We start from the raw sequence: 7,470 nt of genomic DNA, 5'->3' as shown, positions 1-7,470 counted from the left end.
CCCCGCCGACAACCATGAATCTCTTGAGTTGGAACGTTTGGGGGCTGGGGAAAGACCGAACGTTCCGTAAAGCCCAGCACCTCTTGCAAGAGCATAAGCCGAAAATCCTTTTTCTGAGTGAAACAAAGATGACGGTGAAGCAAATGCAAGAGAAAGCGAATAAGTTACATTTTCAGAATTGCTTTGCTGTTAGTAGAGAAGGTTTGGGAGGTGGTTTGGCCTTATTGTGGAGCTCTGAGGTAACCGTGGATATAAAGTCCTACAGCAAGCACCATGTGGATGTAGTTATTTACGGTGAGAATGGCAGATACTGGAGATGTACGGGAGTGTACGGCCATCCGGAAGCAGAATAAAAAAAAGCATACGTGGGAGTTATTAAGAAGGTTAGCCGCTCTTTCTTCCTTGCCTTGGTTGTGTTTTGGTGACTTCAATGATGTGCTGGACCCAATCGAAAAATCAGGGGGGAGGGATAGGAGAGTGAACTCGGTGAATAATTTCCGGGAGGCAATGAGGGATAGTGACTTAAGGGATTTGGGAAGCACAGGGTATCCATATACATGGTCTAACCGGAGTTTCGGCTCTAACTTTATAGAGGAGAGACTCGATAGATTCCTCTGTAAAAGTAGATGGGGAAGTTGTTTTCAGAATAAGGCAGCAAAAAATTTGATCTCCTGGAGCTCGGACCACAACCCAATTCTGATAGAGGTAATAGAGAAGGGTGAAGAAAGAAGATACACAAAAAGGACTTTTCCTAGAGTCCATTACGAAGATATGTGGAGCTCATATGAGAAGTGCAAAGAAATTGTTATGCATGAGTGGTCGAAATCGTGCCGTTGGGAGGAAGGCAATCCAGCTGAAATGCTAAAAAAGAAATTAAAAGAGTCCCTGGCAGAGCTGAAGATCTGGAGTAAAAACGAATTCGAATAAAGGAAGAGGAAGCTGAAGCAACTGACGAATAAGCTAGAAGAGATAAAGAAGGGGCTCGGGCAATCTAGCGGGGGAAATGAGGTACAAAACATGGAAAACCAGATTGATAACATCCTTTTAGATGAGGAAATTTACTGGAGGCAAAGATCGAGGGCAGAGTGGCTGAAAGAGGGGGATAAAAACATGAAGTTTTTTCATTCAAAAGCTTCGGCAGGAAAGCGAAAAAACAGAATCAGTGGCCTAGAAGATGAAACAGGAAAGTGGATAGAAGATGCTGAAAAGATTGAACAGATGATTGGCGTTCACTTCACGAACATGTTTACCTCATCAAACCCTTCATCTAACCAAATCGAGGCAGCAGTGTCCGGGCTGAACTCAAAGGTCACAGTGGAAATGAAAAACTCTATGGACCAACCTTTCACAGAGGAGGAATTAGCGGAGGCTCTAGCTCAGATGGGTCCGACGAAAGCCCCCGGTCCGGATGGTTTCCCAGCAGCCTTCTTCCAAAAACACTGGAGCTCAGTGAAAGAAGGAGTAATCAGAACATGTCTGCACATCTTGAATGAGGGAGGTAACCTAGCCCCCCTTAATCATACTTACATTGCTCTAATCCCAAAGGTGAATAAGCCTAAGAAAGTGTTTGAATTTAGGCCCATTAGTTTATGCAATGTCATCTATAAACTTATTGCAAAAACATTGGCCAATAGACTTAAACATGTGTTAAATGACATCATATCACCCACCCAGAGTGCTTTTGTCCCCAATAGGCTCATTACCGATAATGTTATCATAGGATATGAGTGTTTGAACAAGATTAGACAAAGCAAGGGTAAAAAGAAAGGGCTTGTAGCTCTGAAATTAGACATAAGTAAAGCTTATGATAGGGTGGAGTGGGACTTTGTCAAATGCACAATGCACAAACTAGGTTTCTCAGAAAAATGGGTGAGTTTGATCATGTCATGTATCTCTACAGTAAGGTTCTTTGTGCTAATGAACGGAGCGGCAAAAGGTCTCATCCTTCCCGAAAGAGGATTGAGACAAGGATGCCCCCTTTCGCCTTACCTTTTCATTATGTGCGCAGAAGTCTTTTCTAATTCATTATGTGCGCAGAAGTCTTTTCTAACATGTTGAAGCAAGCAGAAAACCAGAGCCTCATCCATGGGTTGAAATTCAGCAGAGACATTTCAGTTTCTCATCTCCTGTTCGCTGATGACAGTTTGGTATTTTCAAGGGCCTCAACCACTGATTGTAAAAACTTAAAGAATATCTTTGATTGCTAGGCGGCAGCCTCGGGTCAGGAGTTTAACTACGATAAATCTTCCATGCTTTTCAGCTCGAGCACAAGTCAGAGTCAAAGGGAGGAGATCAAAAGCATCTTTGGGCTGAATGTTGTGTCAAAACATGAGAGATATCTGGGTCTACCTTCTATGGTGGGGAGGAAAAAAATCAGCTTCTTCAACGACATAAAATTAAGAGTGTTAGGCAAGCTGTCCAGTTGGCAGCACAAATGCTTCTCCAGCAGGGGCAAGGAAGTCCTTATCAAAGCAGTGGCACAAGCTGTGCCAGCTTACGCAATGAGCGTGTTCAGAATTCCCCAAGGTCTCTGTGATGACTTTGAAAAAGCTATAGCTAAGTTTTGGTGGGGCTCCTCTAATAAACACAAGGGCATACACTGGGCTAGGTGGGAAAGGATGTGCCACGCAAAGATTATAGGGGGATTGGGCTTCAGGGATTTTTCGAGTTTTAATCATGCTCTTCTAGCAAAACAGGGTTGGAGGTTACTGCACAATCCAGAATCTTTAATGGCCAAAATCCTAAAAGCTAAATACTTTAGTCACAGTGGTTTCATGGAAGCTAAGCTCGACTCAAAACCTTCGTTTGTGTGGAGAAGCATTATATGGGGTAGGGAGCTGCTTCAGGAGGGATTGAGATGGAGAATAGGCCAGGGAACCAAAATCTCAGCCTGCAGCAAAATTTGGTTGAGGAATGTAGGCAGCTGTACTTCAATACCCCCTTCAAACTTACTCAAAGATGTTGTGGTGGCTGATCTCATTAATGACATAAACCAGTGGAAAGAAGATAAGATTGCCCAGCTCTATCCCAAGGAGATCTCAGAAAGGATTGTAAAGCTCCCTCTCCCGAAAACCCCTCAAGAAGATATTTTGATTTGGAGATTTGATAAGCACGGAACCTATTCGGTTAAAAGTGGCTATCAATTGGCAGTCCAACTTAAGTTTCCGGAAAACCCAGGTTGCTCTGATATTTCTAAATCTCAATGGAAAGTCATCTGGTCAACCGAAATTCCAGAAAAGGTTAAGATCTTTATGTGGAGGGCTGCCAAAAATTTGCTTCCAACCGCCAATAACCTTTGGAAGAAAAAAGTGGTGCCATCCCTCATTTGTCAACGATGTTTTTGCAAAAGTGAAGACCCCTGCCATGCACTGATGGTCTGCAAAGCTGCGCGCAAAGTTTGGAAGCTGACAACATTTTATGATGATGTGAAACAGATGGCTCACCAAGACATGTTAAGTGCACTCCAAGAACTAGCCTTAAGCAAGGGGAAGGAGGACTTGGCACAGATTATTGCTGTTTGCTGGGCAATTTGGCGTGACAGAAATCTTTCAGTTTTGGAAGGTAATCAAAATAGCCCACAAATAACAGCTGCAAGAGCAACAGCCATTGTGGAATCTTATAGGAGGATCAAGCAGCCAAAAAACCCAGCCATGCTCACACAGAGGCAATCAGAGAATAAGAACTGGAAACCTCCCCCAAAGAATTGGTTCAAGGTAAATGTTGATGCTGCTGTTAAAATGTCAGATTTGCAAGCTGCTCGTCAGGCAAAGTGTGTGCCTTTCATTATTGAATCTGACTCGCTGGAAGTGGTGGATCTATCAAAGAACAGGAAGAGAAGCATGGCTGAAATAAGCTGGACAATCAAAGAAATACAATCAAGCCTGAAGAACCAGAGTCAATCCTCAATTCAGTTTGTTCCAAGACTGTGTAATTCCATTGCCCATTCTATAGCAAAAGTTGCTTTAGAATATGAGCACCCAGTTCTATGGCTGGATGATTTTCCAGCAAGAATCTTGTTGACTCTTTCAAAGTTTCTTTAATCGAAAGCTTTACTTTCCCATCAAAAAAAAAAAAAAACAATGAACTTTTCATGTTGTTAAAACATAGAACTTAAAAGACAACATCTTGATCAACAGCTTGCAGTTGCCTGTTGTTGAAAGTGTTTAACAACGTACATTACACGTTGTTAAATCTTATTCTTCTTGTAGTGAACTTAGATAACTATCATTTGTAAAGATTTCATTTTGCAAGTGTATGCTTCATTTTGTAAGTGTATGCTCTTACGATACATGAATTATATCTCCAAGTTATTGAGGTTTTGATCGTTTATATGAATCTCACCATGCGATAACTCAAAGATATAATAAATGAATGCAAGTTCACTACCCACTCAGAATTAATATCAATTAAGCTTATTTAAATTATAATCAATGACATTTATTGAATTGTAGTCCAGTTCAATATGTAATTCATATTAGATATACATATTAACTATTTTACTTGAAGTCTCTACTTTAATAATCAAGATAAAATCAATTACAATAGAAGTAGAAATGTTACGGCCTTAAATAGTAAATGTCCCTTCTAGTATTGACATCATATGCTCAATACATAAATCACATATTTTATAAATAACGGCTAATAATGTATACTCCAATAAATAATGAATATATAAATTTTATTGTGTTCAGTAATTATTATTTACCAGAGTTCTACAGACGTCAATTTGTATTTGATCGAGTTGTTACTTGTTAGGTTGGTAGTGGCTAGAAAATGAGTAGGTTCTTTCGTGTTACTTTGCAAAGATGCTTAGAATGCTAAAAAAATCTCATGAAGTTCATCAAAGGTGACGGGTATATCGAGCTTGAATAGCAAGAATCAGTTCTTTGTACTCATCTACTAATCCATCCAAAATCTTCTCTGTGAGATCATCGTCGTTTATTGGTGTTCCTAGTATAGGAAGTTCATTCACGATCATTATCGTGAATGCACTATAAAATTCATAATACTTATGAATAAATTGTAAATAATATAGAGTCGTCTAATTGAATATAGAGTGGTTTATAATTTTATAGTGCGTTCACTAAACAAGAATCGAAATTAGATAGAAACATAATGAGTTAGAATCAGAATAGTCAGAATCAAAATGAGAAATTGGAATCATAATAATTTATTTACGTGAACTACAGGAATCGTAATTAGAATGAGTTGTACTACCTTTTATATGTTTACTTTGTCTTAGAATAAAAATCAAAATGGGTTAAATTGTAACAAATTACTATAAAATCCTTAATTAATTTTTATCATAATTAATTTTTATTTTAATTATTGTTATGGTTTTTATTATTTAAAAATTAATTTTTAATAATAATTCTCGTTAATTATTATCATTAACAATTTAACAAAAGAAATTATTATTAATTATTGTTAATAGATTAATTAATTATAATACCTTTTACTAATGTTAATAATAATAATAATCTACTTAAAAATTATAATTATATTTATAATTATAATAATTAAATTCGTTTTACCGAATAATGTTTAGATTCTTTAAATATAATTATAATAATTATATTTATAATTATAATAATTATATTATAATAATTATAATTTATTTAATAATTATTATATTTTTTACTTCAATGGAGGTTGTTTTGGGAATTTAAAATTAGAGGGGGGCGAATTGGTACTCTCAGAGTTTTAATAAAATAAAACAGAGTACAAGGGGTTAAATGCAATTTTACAATTTAAAAAGTTTTATGATACTTATGAATAAATTATAAATAATATAGAGTATAGGAGGTTCAACGAAATTTTACAGGACAGTTGTAGGTTACATTAACGAGTGCAATGACTAAAATAGATAAATAAATAATTATTAGTTAAATTGTTATCTATTACAGTTTATAGGTTAAACTTATTATACCGTATAAACACAGGAGTTTTTATGTTCTTAAACTCTTTCATAACAGTTCAAATAAAAAAATAAGTCAATGTTGCAATGATGGATGAAGAAAAAGTATAAATGGAAGAATTTGGAAAAGAAAAAGTAGGTTTTTTTTTTATTTTATGGAGAAAAGAAAAAGTAGTTAATATTGCATTGATGGAGAAAGAAGATGTGCCAAGGGAAAAATTCCAAACGGAATTAGTAAGTTTAAGTTTTGTTTTTTAAAAAGTAAAATTTAATTAAAAAGTTGTTTGTTCATGTGGATTAATTTATGGTTTGTCTAGTTTTATGCGATCTTTTTATGGTTTCATTTAATAATTTTCTGTTGGGAATTAATTTTTCTTTTAGTGAAGTAAGTCAAATCTTTCTAGAGCATATATGTTAAAACTATTTTGAGTATTTGGCTACTAACGTTTTCGTAGGCATGATTTTTTTCTTTGATATGTTAAATTTATTTATTTAATTTATATATAATATTTGAAAATTTACAAAATGAAGGCTTTGATAACATGTTGGCCTATGAGCTGGTAACAATTAATTTTTTTAAGTTAAAACAAACAAAAATCTAGAAAAGAAAAAGAAAAGAAAATATTATAAATATTAAATAGACAAGGGTAATTTTGGTATTTATGGGGTAGGTTTACAAAATAAATTCATTTTAATTTTTTTTAATGGGGTGGGTTAATCAATGGGGTGGTCTTACAGAAAAGAAGGGGGAAATATCATAAACTTAGGCGGACCCAAATAATTAACTTAACGCATTAGATATTAGCTATTACTTCCAACTAGTAAAAGAGATATGCCGCGTTTGATTTTCTAGAGATTTTCCATCCACGTTTAATTGGAGACACATTAGATATTAACTATTACTTCCAACTAGTAGAAGAGATATGCCGTGTTTAATTTTCTGGAGATTTGCCATCCACGTTTAATTTTCTCCAATATTTTATCAATATTTTTATCTTCTATGGAAATTGTAAACGAAGAAAAGATGATGAAAAAAAGACTCAAGATATGCCATCCACGTCTAATTTTCTCCAATTTTTTATCAATATTTTTATCTTTTATGGAAATTGTCAACGAAGAAAAGATGATGAAAAAAAGACATGGAAATAGTTCTTTTGCAAAAATAAAGAGAACTTTTAATGATGTCTGATATGTGCTTCATGCAAGACGTAAGTAGTGTAGTGACTTTGTGCAAGAGAGATTATCGTGAAAATTTATTACATATGATTGAATCAAGGTATTTATTTTTATATAAAATTTGTATTGCTTTTTCCTTTCCACGTCTTAAAACAAAATCATATTAATGCGGATTGGAACCGCTGTTTTGCACATATCAAGGAGCCCCCTCGCCGATAATAACCATTAATTTATGATGATGTCATTAGGCTAATTTAGGCATTTTAGATGCTAACACCACACCAATGGACCTTTGGTCCAGTGGGAGAATCCTTGCACTTAGAATAATGAGTGTAAGGGTTCGAGCCTCCATGAAAGTATTTATGGGGCTTATTTAC

This window comes from Citrus sinensis, chromosome 5, assembly GCF_022201045.2.
Source record: "Citrus sinensis cultivar Valencia sweet orange chromosome 5, DVS_A1.0, whole genome shotgun sequence".
Lineage (NCBI taxonomy): Eukaryota > Viridiplantae > Streptophyta > Magnoliopsida > Sapindales > Rutaceae > Citrus > Citrus sinensis.
This window is presented reverse-complemented; position numbering follows the sequence as displayed.